The 22,864-nt window shown below is 40.7% G+C and overlaps 1 pseudogene; it reads right to left on the minus strand.

Moving 5' to 3' along the window:
• Positions 1-21,213: 21,213 nt before the first annotated feature.
• LOC113931528 lies at positions 21,214-21,423 on the minus strand (annotated as a pseudogene).
• Positions 21,424-22,864: the final 1,441 nt, after the last annotated feature.

Raw genomic sequence — 22,864 nt, forward strand, 5'->3', positions numbered from 1 at the left:
TAATCGTAGAGAATTGTGTAAACTTCCAGGCCTTGATTTATGGCCATTCTTGTGTAAAACATTGCATGGAGCCAATCTGTGTTGTCAGTAATCTGTGTAGTGAGATGAGGTCTTAGTTTAAGCTTGAGGTGTGTCATTGCCTGGGCTTTAGACAAGTGTGAGCACATCTTGGAAACTGGTAGGGCAAACACCAGGAGTCAATTGCAGAAGGAACTCCTGACCTCTTGAGAAATAACTTATCCCAAGAGAGGAGGGAGTCAGGCAAACAACCTAGGATAAAGGGAAAATCAATTCTTAGTATTGCAGGGGATTTCGTTGTACTACAAAGTGTATTTATTTTGAGCCAGTTACACAGTATCTCTCTACATCAATTTAAGGGTAAGTAGAAAAATGGAGAGCATTGAGTGAAACCTATTTCAGTTTTGCTCTGATGACTCACAGGACTTTTTCTTTCTGGAACAAATGACAATTTGGATTTTAAAAGAAATACATATAAATAAAAAGCAGGAAGCATTAGTAGAACAATAGGCTTTTGAAGGTGCTAGTCAATTTTAGGGGGGAAAACCTGACGCACTGTTTTATTGAGTGGTGTTTCAAATTGAGAGGTGCTAGACCCAGGGACCTAGGGGGAGAAAAGCTCTATTAAGTCACAGTAAATGTAGAAACCCCTGCTTCTACTCACTCACATTTCTTCTAGTCTACCTGCTTTGATCCCAAGAAAAATGCCTCCAGAAAACACCAGAGACAGAGTTTGGTGGCTAGGCTATAATATTTGCTCTTCAAGGCTGATCCTATTGACTTCCTGGACTCCTGGTCCAGTCAGTACCTGTTCCATTCTCTCTGAGAGCCCAGTTTTCCTCTTTCATTGTAATTGTTTGAAAAGAAAACTGTCTCCTGCAAGGATATAAAATCCAAATAGGCAAAAGAAAAGTTGGGATTTCACCATCATCCGGCCATATTTAGCAGACTCTCAGTTGGAGAATTTACAAGCATAATTGCACAGGCAATGATCTCTGTACAATAGTTTCTCTTACCTTTGCATTTATTTTGTAAGACAAACAAATGAGTAATGAATCTATAAATGACAGTCCAAATAATAGATGCATGCATAGTTAGACTAGAATACATTAATTTGAAACATGAATTGGGGAAAAGTACAATTTGATGTGGCAAATGAGAGACCAGATATAACAGAATTTATTCATTCATCACAAACTTGCATGTAGGGGTGCCTGGGTGGTTCAGTCAGTTAAGTGTGGGACTCTTGGTTTCAGCTCAGATCACGACCCCCACGTCAGGCTCTGCGCTCAGCATTCTGCTTGAGATTCATTCTCTCTCCCTCCCCCTCTGCCCCTCCCCCAGTTCATGCGCAAGCATGTGCTCTCACTCTCTTTCAAGTAAATAAATAAATAAAATCTAAATAAAAAGAACTTGCATGTAAAAGAATAGGGCTACACAAGAGGGTGGTAGAGAATACAAATGTGAATGAAACACAGTATTGGTCCACAAGATTAGGTTCAGTTTGGGGAGGGGGAAATAAAAGGAGTTTAGAAGAATTATAAGCAGTATCTTTGTATCAGACACTGTACTATGTATAAGGTGGGAATAAAAGTGAGGTTTGAGTGTGCAAAGAATATGAGGATGAATCTACCATGATTCTTAGCCCCAGGGAATTTACGGATGAGTGGAGAAAAATAAAACATGAGGGTTGAGTACTGTTTTTTATTAGGGGACTCAAGGAGGTTAAAAAGCATTTAATACATATAATGCATACATTTCACACCTAAAATGATTTGTAAGATCATACATTTGCAAGGCACTGTACTAAGTGATGTAGGGTATGAGAAGAACGAGAAGAAATCTATAAATGTACTTTGAGCCATTGAAGGAATTGATATAGAATGAGGTTGTATCATGAGACATGTAAAATCACACAGCTTTGGGGCGACTGGGTGGCTCAGATGGTTAAGCGTCTGCCTTCGGCTCAGGTCATGATCCCAGGGTCCTGGGATCGAGTCCCGCATTGGGCTCCCTGCTCCTTGGGAGCCTGCTTCTCCCTCTGCCTCTCTCTCTGTCTCTCTGTCTCTCATGAATAAATAAATAAAATCTTTAAAAAAAAAAATCACACAGCTTTCTCTGTGTAAAGTTGAACTGTCCTGAAGGTCTTTTTTTTTTTTTGAAATGTAATTCCCATACCATAAAATTCATCATTTCAAAGAGAATGATTCAGTAGTTGTTAGTATACTCACAGATTTGTGTAACCCTCACCACTATCTAATTTCAGAATATTTTCATTACCCCAAAAAGAAATCCAATACCCATTATCACTCATCCCCTCTCCCCACCACAAACAAGTCCCTGGCAAATTCTAATTTATTTTCTGTCTTTATGGATTTATCCCTTCTGAAAATTTCATATAAATTATACAGTAGGTGGCCTTCTGTGACTGGCTTTTTTTGTTTAGCATAATATTTTCAAGTTTAATGCATGATATAACATATATCAATACTTTATTCCTTTTCCATTCCTTTTATGATTAAATAATATCCCATTGTATGGATATACAACATATTGTTTATCCAATATGTGTGTTTGAATGGTTTCCACTTGTTGGTTCTTATAATAATGCTGCTATGAACATTTGTGTACAAGTTTTGTGTACACATGTTTTCAGTTACCTTGGGCGTATACCTAGGTATAGAACTGCTGGATAATATGGTGGCCCTACGTTGAACCCTTTGAAAAAACTGCAAACCGTTTTCCAAGGTACTGTACCATTTTACATTACCACCAGCAAGTATCAGGGTGCCAGTCTCTCCACATCCTCACTAACATTTGTCATTTTAATTATAGCTAGCTTAGTAGGTGTGAAGTAGCATCTCATTGTGTTTTTTATTTACATTTCCCTGATGGCTAACAAGGTAGAGCATCTTTGTATGTACTTATTGGCCATTTGCCTATCTTCTTTGGTGAAATGTCTATTTAAATCCTTTGCCCATTTTTCAATTGGGTTATTGGTCCTTTACTATTGAGTTGTTATATATACCTGGATATGTGTTCATTATCGGATATGTGTTCATTATCAGATATGTGATTTGCAAATTTTTTATCTTATTCTATGGATTTTTTTCAATTTCTTGACATGTCATCTAAAGCACAAAATATTTTAATTTTGATTAAGTATAATTTATCTGTTTTTTCTTTTGTTCCTTGGACTTTTGATGTCATATCTAAGAAACCATTGTCTAACCTAAAGGCATGAAGATGTACACCTAAGTTTTCTTCTAAGACTTTTATAGTTTTAGCATTTACACTTAGATCTTTAACCTAATTTGAATTATTTTTTGTATATTGTGGAAAATAGGGATCTAACTTCTTTCTTTTGCATGTAAATATTCAGTTGTTCCAGCACCATATGTTTAAAAGACTAGTCTTGGGCGCCTGGGTGGCTCAGTTGGTTAAGCGACTGCCTTTGGCTCAAGTCATGATCCTGGAGTCCCGGGATCGAGTCCCGCATTGGGCTCCCTGCTCGGCAGGGAGTCTGCTTCTCCCTCTGACCCTCTTCCCTCTCGTGCTCTCTTTCTCTCTCTCTCAAATAAATAAATAAAATCTTTAAAAAAATTAAAATAAAAAATAAAAGACTAGTCTTTCTTCGTAGGAAACTGACCATAAAATGTGAAAGATTATTTCTGAACTCTCAATTCTATTTCATTTATTTATATTTCTAACCTATGTCTCTACCACAGATCTTGATTACTGTAGCTTTGAAGTGAGTTTTAGAATTACTCCATTTTGAAGTGAGTGCTACAACTTTATTCTTTCTTTCTGGATTGTTTTAGCTATCCTGGTCCTTTGTGGTTTCATATTAATTTTAGGATCACCTGGGCAATTTTTTGAAATAATCAAGCTGGAATTTTGATAGGGACTGTGTTAAATGTGTACAAAATTTGGGAGAGTATCAACATCTTAACAATATTAAGTCTTCCAATCCATGAACATGGAATGGATGTTTTCCCACATATTCAGGTCTTCTTAAATTTTTGTCAGTGACATTTTGTAATTTTTCTATGTACAAGTTTTATACTTTTTGTTAAATGTATTCCTAAGTGTTTTTAATGCCACTTTAAATAAAACTGTTTTCTTAATTTCATTTTCAGATTGTTCATTGCAAATGTTGAAAATACAAATGATTGTTGTATATTGGTTTTGTATTGTACAATCTTATCAAAATGGTTTATTAGTTCTACTTCTAGTATTTTTATGGATCCCTTAGGATCTCTGTATACAAAATTATGTCATTTGAAAGTAGATATAGTTTTACTTCTTTCTTTTTTTATTTAAATTCAATTTATTTAACATATATTATATTATTAGTTTCAGGGGTAGAATCCAGTGGTTTTACTTCTTTCTCAATCTGAATTTATTTTATCTCTTTGTCTTTCCTAATTGCCCTGATAGAACCTCTACTACAAGGCTGAATAGAAGTGGTAAGAGAAGGGGTGCTTGGGTTGGCACAGTCAGTTAAGTGTCCAACTCTTGGTTTCAGCTCAGGTCGTGGTTTCAGCTCAGGTTGTGGTCTCAGGGTCGTGAGATCAAGCCCCACATCAGGCTCCATGCTAAGCATGGATTCCACTTGGGATTCTCTCTCCTTCTCTCTCTGCCCCTCACACTTGGGCGCTCTCTCTCTCAAATAAATAAATAAATCTTAGAAATGGGGGGGGGGGCCGCCTGGGTGGCTCAGATGGTTAAGTGTCTGCCTTCGGCTTAGGTCATGATCTCCAGGTCATGGGATGGAGCCCCACATCAGGTTCCCAGCTCAGCGGGGAGTCTGCTTCTCCCTCTCCCTCTGCCTCTCTCCCGCTTGTGCCCTGTCTCTCTCTCAAATGAATAATATCTTTAAAAAAAAGAAGAAGTGGTGCAAGAAAACATCCTTGGTTTATTCCTGATCTAAGAAGAAAGGATTTTTATTGGTGTGGTATTGGCTTCCTATTGCCACTGTAACAAATTACTGCAAAATTAGTGATTGAGTGTAATACAAAGTTACTCTCTTAACATTTCTGGAGATAGGAAATCTGAAATCAGTTGTACTTAGTTAAAATCAAGGTGTCAGCAGGTCTGTGTTTCTTCTGGAGGTTCTAGGGAAGAATCTGTTTCCTTGCATTTTCTTGCATCTAGAGGCTGCATGCATCCCTTGGCTCATGTGCCCCTTCCTCCATCTCCAAATTCAACAGTGTAGCATCATCCCTAATCTCTCATATTCTCTCTTTGACTCTGATCCCCTGCCTCCCTCTTATAAGGAACCTTATGATTACATTGGGCCCACCCGAATAATCCAGCATAATCTCCACATCTCAAGATCTTAATCACATTGAAGTCTATTTTACTATGTGAGGTAACATGTTCACAGTTTCTAGGGATTAGGACAGGAGCCATTATTTAGCCTACCAAAGATGCCCTTTTTCAGTTTGTATAAGTTCCCCTCTATTCCTACTTTGTTTTGTTTTGTTTTTCATGAAAGGGTTTGGATTTTGTTAAAGTTTTTTCCTACATCTACTGAGATGATCATGTGGTTTTTGCACTTTATTCTATTAATAGGGTGATTGATTTTTATATGTTGAGCCAATCTAGTATTTCTGCAATAAATTCCACTTCTTCATGACATATAATCCCCTTTATGTTCCCAGTTTCAGTTTGATAGTATTTTGTTGAAGATTTTTGTGTTTATAATCATAGGAGATATTAGTAGTTTTCATTTCTAATGATATCTTTCTCCGGTTTTTTTTTTAAAGATTTTATTTATTTATTCATGAGAGACAGAGAGAGAGAGAGAGAGAGAGAAGCAGAGGGGGAAGCTCCCCGCTGAGCAGGGAGCCCTATGCGGGACTCGATCCCAGGACCCTGGGATCATGACCTGAGCCGAAGGCAGACGCTTAACCATCTGAGCCACCCAGGCGCCCGACTCTGGTTTTGATATCAGGGTAATTCTGGTCTCAGAGATTAAGTTGGAAATTGTTCCCTCCTCTTCTATTTTTGTGAAGAGTTTGTGAAGAACTGTTAATTCTTCTTTAAACATTTGGTAGAATTAACCAGTTAAGTCATTTGGGCCTAAGCTTCTCTTTATGGGCTTTTTGTTGATTACTAATTCTGTCTCTTCATTTTTAAAGATCTATTCGAAAGTTTTACTTTTTCTTGAGTCAGTTATTGATAGTTTGTGTGGTTATAATTTTGCATGCTTCTTAAAACTATTTCAGGGTGCCTGGGTGGCTCAGTTGGTTAAGCGACTGCCTTCAGCTCAGGTCATGATCTTGGAGTCCCTGGATCGAGTCCCGCATCGGGCTCCCTGCTTGGCAGGGAGTCTGCTTCTCCCTCTGACCCTCCCCCCTCATGTGCTCTCTCTCTCTCTCAAATAAATAAATAAAATCTTTTAAAAAAACTACTTCAGATAAAATTTATATAGGACTTATGTCATCAGAATATTTATAAGCCAAGTCATTGGCTTCTCTTTATAAATCAGAAGTATTCATAGACAATAACTTTTCTCTCGTTAAAAATTAAAATTTTGAGGGCACCTTCATGTAATTTTTTTATATCTCCATTTCAAATGTGAAATTAGGACATCTATAATTTTCTTAATTTCTATTTGATATGTTTTCTCTATAATAATAAAAACGTTTAGAAAAAGCTATGTGCTGCCCAATGCCTCTTGTGGCTTCTTCAGTAAGCTTTTTAAGTTACCTTTTACTGTTCTTAAAACTAGATCCTTCTGTGTCAAGGATGGCTATTTGTTTTTGATATGTCACAGTGTTGGACTTTGGCACAAATAGGCTGTGCTTTTTGAATTAGGTTTGAAAGCTTCGACCATAGAGTGAAAAGCAAAATTCTAAATTTAGTCATAATACCCTCACTCACATCTCAGGCTTTCCCAATCAGATCACTTTCACAATTTAAACTTATATTCTAGGCATACCCTAAAGACTGAGGTCTTAAAAGTCATCTCCAGGTTTACTCTCGTCACTTTTATACTCTTCCACTTAAACAAACAAACAAGAATTCTCTTTCTTGGTAACCACACAGAAAGGTCAGGCTTCTATTAAGGTAGATAGAATTTGATCTAGATAAAAAGAACATCCTAGCCTAGAGAATCTCTGGGTGGAATGGATTAAAGATGGTCTTGATATTCCAAGACTATAAATTCCCGGATGCTAAAATAACTAAAGCTTAAGAGAAGAACAGATTTAGATTTTTTCCCAAGATTTTAAAAATAGATTTTATTTATTTGAGAGAGAGAGCAGAAGCAGGGGGAGTGGTGGAGGGAGAGGGAGAAGCAGACTCCACGCTGAGCAGGGATCCCGATGCAGGATGACTTGGCTCATGACCTGAGCCAAAGGCAGATGCTTAACCAACTGAGCCACCCAGGCACCCCCCGAGATTTTTTTAAGTAATCCCTATACCCAACATGGGACTCAAACTCACAACCCCAAGATCAAGAGTCTCATGCTCTACCAACTGAGCCAGCCAGGCCCCCTGAAATGATTTAGATTAACTGGTATGTCCAAGGAAACTAAGAGGCAAAAGAGACTATAAAAAAGTTTCTGAAAAATTAAAAAAAAAGAAAAGAAAAAGAATAAAAGTTTCTGAGGCTTTATAACAGTGATAACCAACACTTATGTTGTATGCTGGGTGTTAGTCTAAGAGCTTTATATATAACTGCTCTTTTATTTGTTCAGAAACCCTATGAGATTGGTACTATTATCCCATTATTTAAATGGAGAACAAGGGGCACTGAGAGATTAAGCAACTTGCCCAAAGTCACACAACTGGCAAGTGACAGAGGTAGGACTGAAACATAGGCAACGGGGCGCCTGGGTGGCCCAGTCGGTTAAGGTTAAGCATCTGCCTTTGGCTCGGGTCTGTCCTGGGATAGAGTCCCACGTCCAACTCCTTGCTCAGGGGGGAGTCTGCTTCTCCCTCTCCCTCTACCAGCCACTCCCCCGCTTGTGCTCTCTCTCGCTCTCTCTCTCTCTCTCTCTTTCTGTCAAATAAACAAATAAAATCTTGAAAAGAAAAAGAAACACAGGCAACCAGGATCTAGATCCATGATATGCTTCACTATATATGGCCTTGCTAAAAGACTGGCTCCTCCTCTCCCCTTCACCCTCCCAAATAACAGCTCTCAGGTGCCTTGAACAATATATAAGTATATGTACATATATATGTATATACATAGCCCTTTGGCTTATGGCTTTATATTCTATTAAAATGAGTACAGTCCATTTTTAGAATGAATGGGTTTTGTTCCAAAAGCTTGATTTTAAGTTCTTGGGAACTCAAAATGCATTTTCGCATAGAAACAACATCATGCATAGTAATTAAGTTCTCAGGCCAGACTGCAAAAATCTATTTAACTTTTGTAGAACTGAACCATAGCAATAATAGGACTGATCTGAGCCTTAGGTCTTAGAAGAAGAAGGTCCTGTTCATGGGATGGAGTATAGGAAGAGAGTTACCTTCCCTTTCTTGAGCAGAGAGCCAGTCCATCAACAAAATATTCAAATAGTTAAGTTTGGTTTTTGTAGCCCCTTGCTTTATAGAACTCCTCTCTCCTGACTCTTGAGTGCCAAACCCCCAGGCTCATCTGAGCAGATCACCTAGGTACTAGTTTCTATTGCTAACATAACAAAGTAATACAAACCTAGTGGCTTAAAATAACAGCTGTTTATTAGCTCACAGTTCCCATGGGTTAGAGGTCTGGTATAGCTTAGCTGAATCCTCTACTCAGGTCTCACAAGGTTAAAATAAAGGTATTGCCCAGGGCCGCAGTTCTCATCTGGGCCTCCGGGTCTTCTTCCAAGCTCAATCAAGTTAACAAAATTCAATGCCTTGCATATGCGGAACTGAGGTCCCCATTTTCTTGCAAGCTGTCAATCAGGGGCCACTCTCAGCTCCAAGAAGCTGCTCATCTCAGCTCCAAGAAGCTGCTCACATTCCTTTCCATTTATCCTCCTCCATTTTCAAACTAACAACAAAAACTTCTTATGCATCAAATCCTACTGGTACTTCAAATCTCTGACTTCCTGTTCTGCCACTAGTTGGAGAAAACTTTCTACTTTTAACTAATGAATCATTGAACACAGCATCAAGGACTAATTATGTACTATACAGTGGCTAACTGAACATAAAAAATACTAATATTCCTTGAATATAGATATTCAAATTCAAAAAAATAAAAGAAAAATGAACTATAAAGGGGCGCCTGGGTGGCTCAGTTGGCTGAGCATCCAACTCTTGATTTAGGCTCAGGTCATGATCCCAGGGTCCTACGAAGCAGGAAGTCTGTTTTTCCCTCCCCCTCTGCCCCCCCACCCACTCTCGCACGCACTCTCTCTCTCTCTGTCTCTCTCAAATAAATAACATGAAATATAAAAAAAAATTTTTTTAAATAAAGATCTCATTGATTAGATCAGGCTTACCCACAAAATCTCTCTATTTTATGGTCAAGTGATTTAGGACTTTAATTTCATTTGCAAAATCTATTCACAGCAGCACTAGATTAGTGTTTGATCAAATAACTGATAAAAGGTGTGTGTACACAAGGAACCCAAGAATCTTAGGAGGCCATCTTAAATTTCTGCCTATCATACCACTAAAGTCTGCTAGGCCTCACAGAGTGACTTACCCTCTCCACCAGAACCCAAACTCCCAGTCCCAAATATCCCAATATTCATGCATCATGGGGCAAAGTAAGCTAATTATTAGCCTGTAGGCAATGGGTCATTATTTGGCACAGCTATACTAATAAATAAAAGTCTAGTAGCCACTCTAACTCTCCTTGAGGTATTTGTATACATAGAAAGAAGGTGCTTATTAATCTAAACATGATTTCATATAGTTTGTTTTCAGGCAGTATAACAAATTTATGAGAATAATTCAGGCTATTTGATGAAAGATATTTTGGGGCAGAGGTCAAGACCTATTTGGGAACCTGCTCCTACCTTCTTTATGTCCCCTAAGTTCAGCTTTGTCCCTTCCTCCCACAGATTTTTCTGAAAATTCACTTTATTTGCTTCTCAATGGCTAAACTGCCCGTTGCCTCAGGGGCCTTGGAGAAGAGGGAAGTAAGTAAGGAAGGGGAAGAGCAGAGATGACAGTAGATGCCTGTATGAAAGTGTCAACTGTGAATCAAGCATTTGTAAGTTAGAGACTGTACAAAATATAATTTTAGAGGTTTGAGAAAGGCTACTTGCCCTACAAATAACTTTGCATTAACAGTTTACGAATGCCCGAGAAGTCATAAGACCTCTCTTATCACCGTTAGAGAGCAAAGCTTGAATTCCTCCAGGACGCGTCATTCCCTGAAGAGGACTTGATTTCATACAAAGGCAGAGGACCTCTCTGTCTCTCTCTGTCTCTCTCCCTCACATTCAACTCAGATTTTCAGTTGTTTTTCACTTATCCTGAATTTTCAAGTGGATAGTGGGACCTCTTTCTGTCTCACATACCTAACATATGGCCACAAGCAAAATCAGGAATTCAGTTAATAAACTGCCAACTCCTCCTTCATATCTCTGGTCCTTTCATTTACACTGCTAAGCACTCTGGAGGTATTAAGACACAGGATATCTGGGTGCCTGGGTGGCTCAGTCGTTAAGCGTCTCCTTCTGCTCAGGTCATGATCCCAGGGTCCCTGCTCGGCGGGAGGCCTGCTTCTCCCTCTTCCACTCCCTCTGCTTGTGTTCCCTCTCTCGCTGTGTCTCTCTCTGTCAAATAAATAAATAAATAAATATTTTTAAAAAAAGATACAGGATCCCATTCTCATCTTGATGTAGCTTAGAATCTGGTAGAGAAGCTGGAACACGTGACAATATACTCGAGGCTGTAAATACCAAACAGCTGCCATTGCTTCCTGACTAAAGTCCAAGCTCTTTAGGGAGATCAAGCCATTCCTGTGTGCCTATGTCTGGCCCAGCCTCATTTCTCATTACCTCCCTCTACTTCACCTAAAACCAGTTGATATAGTATCCCATCATACTCATTCTGCGTATCTTTATTTTTGTCTGGGTTGCCCTTGCCCACTTCCCTTATTAACCACTCTAAATTTTACCCATCTTTTAAGACTTTCTTGAAAACTTTTGTGACCACAGCAATCTTTCCCTTCTCCGAACTATAATATTAACTATCAGTACCCCCTCATTTTTTTTAAAGATTTTATTTATTTATTTGAGAGAAAGAATGAGAGAGAGAAAGCACATGAGTAGGGGGAGGGTCAGAGGGAGAAGCAGACTCCCCGCTGAGCAGGGAGCCCGATGCGGGACTCGATCCCGGGACTCCAGGATCATGACCTGAGCCAAAGGCAGGGGCTCAACCAACTGAGCCACCCAGGCGCCCAGTACCCCCTCATTTTGTCCTTGGAATACAACTGCTTTGTGTGAAGCCTGTTTTTTATTCACTTTGGTCTTTCCTTCCTCTAGATCAGCAAGGGCTTACAAGTCTAAATTTTTAAATCTCTATTTGCCATAATATTGCCTGGCTCAATGCTCAGTTAAGACTTGGTTAATCCATTCATCAGAGTCGGGAGAGAGGAGTGAAAGTGGTGGTAAATTACTTTGTAAAGGACACTGAGGCCTCTTAGAGAATGTATCCACTACTTATGAAGTACCCCATCTAGGTAGCTATTTCCTTTTATTTTTTAAGATTTCTTTACTTATTTTTAGAGAAAGAGAGAGTGAGCAAGCATGTGCGGGGCGGGGGGGAGTGCAGAGGGAGAGGGAGAGAGAGAATCTCAAGCAGATTCCCCGCTGAGTGTGGAGCCTGATGCAGGGCTCAGTCTCACGACCCTGAGATAATGACCTGAGCCAAAATCAAGAGTGCATCACTTAACCAACTGAGCCACCCAGGCACCCCTAGGTAGCTATTTTAGATAAAATAACCACAACAGGGTCAAATTTTTCTCTCAGAAGAATGAGCCTATCTCTATAGTAAGTTTGGCTGGGTTGTCCTGAGGAAGCTATACCACCAACTTGATGCCATGTCTTCTCTTAATCCCTCACTTCCATTCCCCGGGAAAGACAAAGCTTAGATCTAAAAAAAGTTCATTTCTAGAAAGACAACAATTTTAATAGAAACTAAAAACTTGTCCTGTTATCATAGTAACTTGCACAAATGGGCCCAACCTGATGTTTGGAATGAAAGAGAGTAGACAGGGTCCCAGGGCCTTTCCCTTATTTATATCCTTCTATTTCTCTTGCCTTTAGGCACCTTTGACAAAACTTTAAGTTAATTGAGTGCAGAGGCCCTATCTTACTTACAGCTTTAATTTCCAGAGCAGGGCCTAGTACAGTGCCCTACAAATGTATTTTCACCACTAGCAAAGGCTTATTAAAATGAAAGGTTAAACATGGACACTTAGAAGTTACAGATAAATGATATCCAGTAATTGGAAGCAGGACAAAGTGGATATACTGGCTAATTAATTAACCACAAATAATTATTGAGTACCTCTGTGATTGATACTTCAAGGAATACAGAGATAAATAATACATGACCCCTGCCTTCCAAAAATTCATAGACTCATTGTGAAGACAAGACATACTCACAAATGAAACACTTCCAGAAAAACATCAACTTAGTATAGAAGAAAGGATAAGACTTGAAGTCAGGAGTAGAGCTGGGGGCCTATTGGCTATTCACATATTCATGACCTTGGACAAATAACCTCTCTGAACATGTTTCTTCTTCCTTGCTCCATCTAACTTAGAGGGTTATATAGGAGTTCAGATAAGTGAGAGTATTTACACATGTGAAAAAGGGTAAAATGCTGTACTAAAGCACCACATAGTTAGAATATCAAATTGCTATTGTGCTAAGTAGTGAGGCTCAGATTGTAGGTATGCCCTTTGACTGCACCATCACCTCAACAAGAAACCCAGGCAGGAATTTCAGCAGGAAAGAGGTCAGTTGCCTCCCCCCACCACCTTATTTACCACTTCTTAAAAACTATTTTCTGAGGTATGATTGACACACAAAAAGCCGTGTATATTTAATGTATACAACATAATAAGCTTGGAGATAAGTATACACCCATGAAGCCATCACCACAGTCTATGCCATAAACATATCCATCACCTCTGAAACTTTCCTCCCATTCCCTTATTTATTATTTTTTATGATAAGCTAATATAAGATCTACCCTCTTAGCAAATAAAATACAGTATTAACTATTGTATTGTGCACTATGCTGCACAGTAAATCTAGGATTTATTCATCTTGCATAACTAAGACTTTGTGCCCATTTCCCCCTCCCTTCAACCCCTGGTAACTACCATTCTACTCTCTGCTTCTATTGACTATTTTAGATTCCTCATATAAGTGGTATCATGTAATGTTTGTCCTTCTGTGTCTGGTTTCTTTTTTTTTTTATAAAGTCTACAGTTTTTATTTTTATTTATTTATTTATTTTTTAAGATTTTATTTATTTATTTGACAGAGAGAGAGACAGCGAGAGAGGGAACACAAGCAGGGTGAGTGGGAAAGGGAGAAGCAGGCTTCCCGCCGAGCAGGGAGACCGATGCGGGGCTCGATCCCAGGACCCTGAGATCATGACCTGAGCCGAAGGCAGTCGCTTAACCAACTGAGCCATCCAGGTGCCCCTGCTTCTTTTATTTAGTATAATGTCTTCTAGGTTCATGAGAATGGAGCGTTCTTAATAAACAGATCACTCTCTGTCTCCTCCATTCTCTTTTCTGGCACACACACAATTTATCTCCAGATGAAATAAATTTTTAATGAAGGTTAAAGGTAGTCTTTAAAAGTTGTGACAGGTAGTCACAAAAAGATACACCTTGAGGGATATGGATGGGAATTCCTAATGCCTTGTCCCTACCATTTCCTATTGGAGATAAAGAGATACTGAATCTGACTTAGTCCCTGCCCTTAAATAACTCTAGTTGGCCAACTACTTTCTGGGGTCCAAAGAAGTAATATAAATGAATTAAGATACCAGAAAGAAGACAGTAGGGAGTTGTAGAAACTATGAACAACTAGAGAATGTATGCTCCATATGATGACATTTTTATTTAAAAATTGGGGCAACAGTAAACCTGAACACTAAACCTCAAAAGACCTGTCCACTTACCCAAAAGGTCACTCTAGAAAGGTACCTGGTTGCCCTCTTGTCTCTTTCTTGTCCAATTGGCACACACACAGCCTAATCCCTTCCCAACTCTGCAAATTTTTAACTTAAAGAAAGTGGAGTTCAGCAGTGGCAATGAGGACCATACTGGATAGGAAAACTGGAAACCTGAATTTTTAGCCCCAGCTCTGACCCTGACTTTCCACACGCCTATTCCCAAGTACCTCATGCTTATTTCCAGGTACCCCAACCTGAATATTCTGCCCAGCAAGTGAGGGTATGTCTATGTCTTAAGTTTCCTTAACTATAAAAATAAAGGATTTAGATTTGGATCCCTAATTGCCTTTTAACTGAGACATTCTATATTTAAACTTGGGGTGAGGAAGGTAGAGTACTGATAGTTTGTTTTTTGTTACCTATGCCCAGAATTCCCTCCTTTCCCTGGTCTTGGGAACGGCCCAACTTAACTTTGGATTGGCTCCGACTTAGAAGAGTCAGCTTTCACTGGATAAAATTTTTTTTCCTTGCAACTTTGCCATCAGTCAGAGAAGAGGGCTACTCTTGCAGAAGACCAATCAATACCTCCTTGATCACCTGCTGCTGCAAGCAGTGGAGAGGGATTGGATGTAGAAGGTGAAAATGAAGAAGTGACACTTGAGGAAAGAAATGGTGGTGGCAGTACGGAAGATCTCTAAGAGATCTTTGGCGTTTGACCCCTTTGCTCTGCAGTCATGTGGCCCATATCCACCTCAGCCATTTCTTAAGTTTTCTACCAACTTTCACCTAGTGCCTATTGCAGAGTATCCCAACCTGGTTACCCCACCCAAAAGAAGCATGAAGATTGTTGTGCCGGGGGGAAGCCAGGTAAGGATTGCCCTGCGAATATGTGTATTTTGGGTAGAGAGACAAAAGGCAATGGAATTCAGGGGTCACCTCTCCTCACCACACAATGAACAATTAAAAGGCCTGGCTGATGGGGAGACTCTGCAGGGGGAAGGCAAGGGAATTTTACTGAGAAGGATGGCACCAATCAGGTTGAAGTGGGTGGTGAGTTCCCAGAGCCTGTGGGTAGTTTATTTGCACAGGAAACTCACAGGTCGGGGGTTAGGGCTGAAAGAGGGAATGTAAGTAATTGAGCCTGGTCCAGGGGGCAATAGCTCAGAGAGATGGAATAGCATTGCCTCCCCTCCAAACTCTACAGGTAGTTCAACTGCCTGGGGCAAACAAAGCTCTAACTCAGTAATGCTCTCCAACTCCAAGCTTCTGTTCTCCATGGAGGGGAGATGTATAACTTTCCCTACTGATTCTGTTCTATCCTGGGGCTTGGTTAAGAACTTTTTAGGAAAATCACCATTCTCCAAGATTTACCTGTCTTAGGATGGAACAAAGGTCTATTCAGCAACAAACAAGGCAATCCTTCAACCCAAGAAATTGACCTTTCTCCAAGGGCTCCTAAAAGGGAAGTCAAGAGCAGGGTAGGGTAGCATAAAGTGCTGTCTTTACCTTGTTGTACAGCTCTGGGGCTCAGCTTTCTCACTGATCCTTTTATTGGAGAATATGAGGCCAATACTGACCAGTGTAGCTCCTGAGGCTTTTCTCACCACTACCCTCCTCAAAAAACAGGGAACAGATGCCTCATGGAGAAGTTCTTATAAACTTCCTTTAGTTCCTCTTCTACCCTCTTCCCCTCCCCATCCTGAAATTCCTCTACTTTATTCCTCTTCTTTCTCTCTAACCTTTGTGCCTGTACTTCACATGAAGCCAAAACATCAAAAGAGGTGAGGCATTCCAGTCCATACCTTCTAAAGGAAGGGCAATCTCCCCAGATCTCCATGGGTCTCCCTCCCTAGAAAATCCATCCAATGATGTGAAGTCAGAGGAGAAAATCCCCTGAGGGAGTAAGAATGAGGTAAGGCAAAAGTATATTTTTTTTAGTCAGAAACGGCTATCTAGGAAAGACAGAACACACACACACACACACACACACACACACACACACACACACGTGCGCGCGCGCTCATTTCCCCCTCTGTATGTGTCTTTATCTGCCGTGTGTGAATATGTGTCTAATGTTTATATATGTGTGTAATAAAAGTATAGTGTATGTGGTTATGGGGAAAGAATCTTAAATTAAGTTGTACATAGCATTGCTTTCTTGGCACTTTATGAGTTATGTCAATCATTTTTCTAGGAAGTGATTAAATGGCTCCAAGAGTTATTTTTCTCAGGTTTTCTAGGTTGATACCATAGCAAGCTGCCAGAAGCTGGTAGAAGAAGCATTGCCAAGAGACAAGAGAGGTACTGTACTTGAATCCCCAAGGGCAGTGAGGGGTAGACTCACTGAGTCAAGCTCAGCCAACCCTCTCCCTTATGAAGCTTTCCTCCCTTGGACCTTGACTCTGGGTTGATTACTGCACCAAGATCCACTGAATTTTCTGTGACAGATCCATGGGGATCCCAATTATCTGGATACTATTTTGAGAAGTATCAGCCTAGACCTTACAACTCCAAGGGATAGCCAGGTGTCCATCCCTAAGACTAGACCAAAAGCAGGGTGCTGGTGGCACTGGGTAGGAAAGGAGAAGTGAGCTTCAGAAAAATTAGAAAGCAGGTGAAGCTAAATCCTTGCATCTCTCCTTTCCTGAGACATGCATCTCTCTCAGGCACCTTATCTACCCCCACCCCGATTTATTTACTTGACATCTAAAACCTAACCCATTTCCTGGCTATTAGTGAATGGAATGTGGACCATTTTTCCACTTAGACAGCTATTTCATATCTGAAAACTCTTAGAGATTGTGTGTCCAGTTCCCCCAATTCTTATCTAAGAAACTGAATTCTAGAATATGGACATGATTTGTCCAAAGTTACACAGCAAGTTGTAGAACTGCAAATGTCTCCTGATTCCTTTATCTATGTTTTCTATGACAACAACAGTGAATCTTGACCTCTGTTCTGTTGATTAGGTACCTTATATTTCCATTGGCTTTCCATGGGTGGGAGAACAGATCTATCTCCAGGTTCAGGATACCCCATTTATGTCTTTCAATGTAAGAGCTTGTTTTTACCAGTCTCCTCATTTTCTTACCTGTATGTATGTCACACTGGCTCCAGCAAAACTCATCTGCCTGTCAAGGCCCCAAGGGCCCAGTATGAGGAAGGAGGGAGGCTTTCCAGTCACAACCTGACAGGGTGACTGCCCTATATAACTCTTCCTATGGCTTGATTCCCAAGGGATTTAATGGACATGCCCTTGGAAGAACAATTGGTTCTGAAACTACAATAAATATGATAGTGAGTTGAAAGCCACCTATGGAGGCCCAGATACCTCAATATTAAGGCTGAGAACTGAGCAAGAAGGCCAGAGATTTTAGATGGGGAGCAGGAGGTATTTCCTGTTTAAAACCTCCTTGAGGGGCGCCTGGGTGGCTCAGTTGGTTAAGCGACTGCCTTCGGCTCAGGTCATGATCCTGGAGTCCCGGGATCGAGTCCCATGTCGGGCTCCCTGCTCAGCAGGGAGTCTGCTTCTCCCTCTGACCCTCTTCCCTCTCGTGCTCTCTATCTCTCATTCTCTCTCTCTCAAATAAATAAATAAAATCTTTAAAAAAAATAAAACCTCCTTGACATTGCTTATCCTTTATGCCTGCCCCACAAAGTATAAAAATGGTGCACTTCACTTTACAAAAGACAAAATAAGCTCCAAGAGTTTCAGTATATTGTTCACAGACACACAATGAAATTACAATTCCTATTGAATCCCAATTCACTTCCACTTCTCTCCAGACTTACCTCCTAATTCACTCATTAAAGGCTTTACCCATTGCTCATTAACCAAAAAAGTCGAGATGCATGTCTGTGTTCAACTATCCTTGATTCCTGTTTCTCCAGCTATTTCTTCATTTAACTTGAGTGGGTAGGTCATACTTTTCGCCAAAAATTCTAGATTGTTCCTTAGTGTTTGATGCCGCAACCCTGATTTTAGCAAATGATGCCACTTCTTTTTTTTTAAGATTTTATTTACTTATTTGAGAGAGAGATCAAGAGAATGAGCATGAGCAGGGAGAGGGAGAAGCAGAGTTCCCACTGAGAAGTGAGGGGCTCAATCCCAGAACCCTGGGATCACAACCTGAGCCAAAGGGAGACGCTTAACCAACTGAGCCATCCAGGTGCCCTGCAAATAACCCCACTTCTAAATGAAATCTGGAGAAAGAATGGGGAGGAGAGAAAACAGAAGAAAAGGTGAATGGGTTTGGAATATGTTTGTCTATCTTCTCAGATTGATCTTTTTCTGATGAAGAGAAAAATTGCTATTCAAGTCAGCTCCCACATAGGGCTAGAGATTTGGGATTTTGAAATGGGGGAAAGTAAGGGATGAGAAAAGATAAGAAAGAAAAGAGGAGTGAGTGAAGATAAGGAGTGAGTGTGGGTACAGGTGTGGGAAGTTAGTAGGGTAGAATGATAGGAGCAAGTGCTGAAGTAAATGTCTAAGAGTAGGAGGGGAGGTGTGGAGCAAGGAGCTCTAAAGTTTTAGTCCCAGAGCAAGTCCTGTACATTTGAGCCACTGTAGCTCAGAAGTATGCGTGTTCATGTGTGTGTGTGTGTGAGAGAGAGACAGACAGACAGACCAGACAGACAGAGACAAAGATAGAATTTAAAGGTTGGCATCCCAGAATTCACAGGTGCTCACTGGCACACTCAGGAATGAATCTTTATTCAGACATTTTCTCAAGAAGTAAAACAAGAGAAAATGAGTTAGATGAGTCTGCAGGGTTTTTTTTTTTTTTTAAGATTTATTTATTTGAGAGAGAGTGTGTGTGCGAGTGGGGGGAGGGGCAAAGGGAGAGGGAGAGAGAGAGAGAATCTCAAGCAGATTCCTCACTGAGTGCAGTGTCTGATGCAGGGCCTAAACCCATGACCCTGAGATCATGACCCTAGCCAAAACCAAGAGTCAGTTGCCCAACCGACTGAGCCACCCAGGTGCCCCAAGTCTGCAGTTTTTGATTAGAGATTTCCACTTCGGATTTGTCTCAAAAACTTCCAAAATGATATAAACCTGATCAGAGAATTAGTGGTGGAAAATATTCCATTTGTAAATGTAGCCATAACTTTCTAGAGAGGAAGTTGTTTACTGTTTGTTCAGACCAGCAACTACATCTATACCCCCTCAGCCAAGGAATTTAGAGGTGGAGAGTAGGCAAGAACATGCAATATGGACCTGTCAGGTATTTTTCTTCCTTAACGCAGTAAGGATAACTTGGCTTTGTCTTAGATTTTCTTCTCCCTACATTCCTACCCAGGATACCCCTACCTTCAGCTCTACAATTCCAACTCAGACATCTGGACAACATTGCCTATAAGAACTTCAGGCCAGAATCATGCTGCTCCAGGGGCATCTCTCTGGAGCCCAACCATATTTCATTTTACTTCTTTCCTTCATGTTATTTTATATATGCAGAACAGTAATGTTGTCATTTTCCCTGAGCAAATCAATTGTTCCCTCTCCTGGGCTGATGGGTTTGTCTGTGTCTACTCTGTCACTGACTGTGAGAGCTATGACCTCATGTGCCCCCTGTTTCAGAATAGTCACTTGATCAACCTGAGCCCCAACATCCCAACATTGGCTGGCAGCCAACAGGGGTGACATGCTGTGGAATCCCAGAAGGGATTTGTAGCTTCCCAGTGACCTGGATAGTATTTACTCCAAGCTCTCTGGCAGAGAGTATGTTTGATGCTTTCCAGAAGCTATGTCAGGAGGTTCACCACAGGCATATTTAGCCTGGCTGACAGGGCCAACAACAACACTTGGGTCAGTGGGAGGTGGCAGCACTAACAGTGTGAAGAGCAGCAATGGAGGCAAAGGGGAAAAACACAGGAGGAGGCTCCTTTCTCACACCAAGTCCACCAACATACACACAGGCCCTGACCTCTAAGAGCAGGGCATTTATTATCCATACCTGAAAAGTCAGAGATGGTGAGCTGAGAATTAGAGCATTTTCCTTTCTCTTCCTCTGTTACTGAACTTTCTAAGTTTATGGTTTTCTGCTCTTATTGGTTATTTCTTATGGAAGCAGAAACCCTCTGAGAGGATCCATCCCTTCATATCTCCTGATGCCTTTCCATCAGACTACATCTTCCTTTAGCTGGGAAAGGGTAGAATTGGGTCCCCTGAAATTGTCACTATTGCTCAGTACTTTAGGGAACACCCCACTTGTGGCTGCTCTTTAGGTCTTCTTTTCTCTTTTCCAAATTATTCATTTATTTCTTAAGTCAAAGGTATGACCTTACTTCTTAGATTTCATTTGATTTCATCTCTTCCTTTCCTCAAGATGATCCCAAGGGTCTCCTTTCCAAAACTGGTAAACAACTCAGCATCATGGTCGGGTGGTTCTGAAGTCATATTTTCCCCATTCCCCCCAAAGCCCTGTTGTGTTTTCTTGCTTCTGTTTCTTAGCTGTTTTTCTCCTGCCTATCACTCCTCCCAGTTTAAGTTCTCTGGGATAGGCATGATAAAATGAAGAGGAAAGCTAGACACAAGGCAGAATATTGCAATCATTCTTTAGCCTGGTAACAGCTAAATTTCTGTAAACGTGTGTATATGTGTGCATTTATGAAGGGTAGTATTTGGCTCTTGAATTTTGATATTTTCCCAAATAAGTGGATTCAAGAAGAGGAACCATTAAATGGCAAATATATCTTGTTTTTCAATAAAATACATTATAGCTTTACCACTATCTTAGTGAGTCTGTCAGTTTGACTGAAATGCTATTTTTATGGAAACTCATACAATTTTCATTACTGATAATAAATAAGAAGGGAAAGATGCTGAATAGGGTCCATTTGTTTATTTTTTTCAAGGTTTGAATTGACTTTATTGTCACAAGGAGGATCCTACCAAGCAGGGCCTTATAAACCAATATATGTAGTCCCAGGATGTCACCATGGAGAAATCAAGAGGTCATGATTGCAGAAAAGGTCACTATAATTGAAGGCCATGATCCAGGGAAGGCCAGCTAAGAATGCAGCAGACATGATCAGGACAGGCCAGAAGTGATCAGATTACAGGGTGAGGGACAGGACAGCACCCTTCACTCCCACTTCTTGTAGCTTTCCAGATGTGACAGGACCCAGCCCGATGGCAGGAGGAAACACAGGAATCAAGAAGTGAGCCCAATGACAACATCCATGGTCCTGAGCTGCTCCCATGGTGGCTAGGAATGGATCTAGGCACACAGTACCAGGAGCCTCCAGGCTAGGCCTGTCAGGCCCCTCAGCAGCAGCGGTTTCAGTACAGACATGACCACACAGAATAACTGCAGACAGTGGCCACAGGAGCCCAAGATTGGGAACCATTTCTTTGGTAAAGACTTCCTGCTTTGTGCCAGTCACTGGAACTGGAGCCAATGATATATTCAAATATGAACAAGCCATGGCTCCTGCTTTCAAAGACACATCACTGTAAGCATCCTAGAAATAATGCTATTTAAAACATTTTTTAAATTTTATTTATTCATTTGAGGAGTGGAGGGGCAGAGGGAGAGAGAATCCTGAAGCAGACTCCCTGCTGAGCACAGAGCCCAAGGCAGGGCTTGATACCAGGACCCTGAGATCATGAACTGAACCAAAATCAAGAGTTGGCTGCTCAACTGACTGAACCACGCAAGTGTCCCAACTAGAAATAATTTTTAAAATGCTAGAAGAGTCAAGAGAAGGAAACAATTACTCATGATGTGATCGTCAGAGAATACTACAAGGAGAAGTAAGACTTGAATTGGACTTTATATTCAAATGAGCACATTTCATGTAAAAGCATTGAAATAGAAAGATGTGAAGTTTGGCTGAAGTAGAAAGCACATATATGTGAAAAGTGGGAGATAAGTGAAAAAGGCGTCAAGAGCATAAGCTGGCAACTCAGAGCCCCAAGGCCTGTCTTATTCATGGTGTTGGTCCTTGCTTGGACAGGCTCTAAAGCTCCTAGGGTCATTACCATAAAACTTTGTCCAGCTCAGATAGGTGACAGAAACTGTAGTCTTCGGCATGAGCTCAGTGAGTGGAATATATAAGGGTAAGTAGAGGGTAAGGAAGAAGAGTATTTGCATAGAAGAGGGCATCTGATCTGGGACTAGTTAATAAATGCATTGGAGCCTAGGGTCCTGAAAACTAGAATGAAGGCTGGGGGTTAGAAGCAAAAGAAACATGAACTTTCTCAGTACCACACAGAAATGCAAGCAGCAAAGAAGATAGTATAAGGGGAAATAGGAAAACCGCTGTTCTGGCTTTGCTAGAATTTGCTGCATGACCCTGGGAAGGCCATTGCTTCCGTCTTGGCTTCGGTTTCCCCATCTGTGAAATGAAAAAGTTTATTCAGTAATCATTAAAATACCTTCCAGTTTTGACATTGTATACTGGGTACTTGGAGACCAGAGTTGTGATGGAGGTTGAGCCTGTCTACAATGGGAGTATAGGAGTGGGACAGAGCAGTGCAGAAAGCCCTGGTGCCTGCCTTAAATCCATTTTGTAGAGGACAAAGCCTTCCATTCCATTATCGTATAAAGATAATGTCAGAAAAATCTTTCCTGAAACTCTGAAGAGAGGGATAAGTCCAGAACATTGCTGCTTGTGTGGCTCAATGGGCAGGGAGCACCACAGGGAAGCCCAGAAATGAAAGTGTCTGCGTACGTAAATCAAACATCAAGTTAACAGTCTAGGTTTGGTCCCTTCTGTGATCCAATCAATCCC

The sequence above is a fragment of the Zalophus californianus genome, chromosome X, assembly GCF_009762305.2.
Source record: "Zalophus californianus isolate mZalCal1 chromosome X, mZalCal1.pri.v2, whole genome shotgun sequence".
NCBI classification, from domain to species: Eukaryota; Metazoa; Chordata; class Mammalia; order Carnivora; family Otariidae; genus Zalophus; species Zalophus californianus.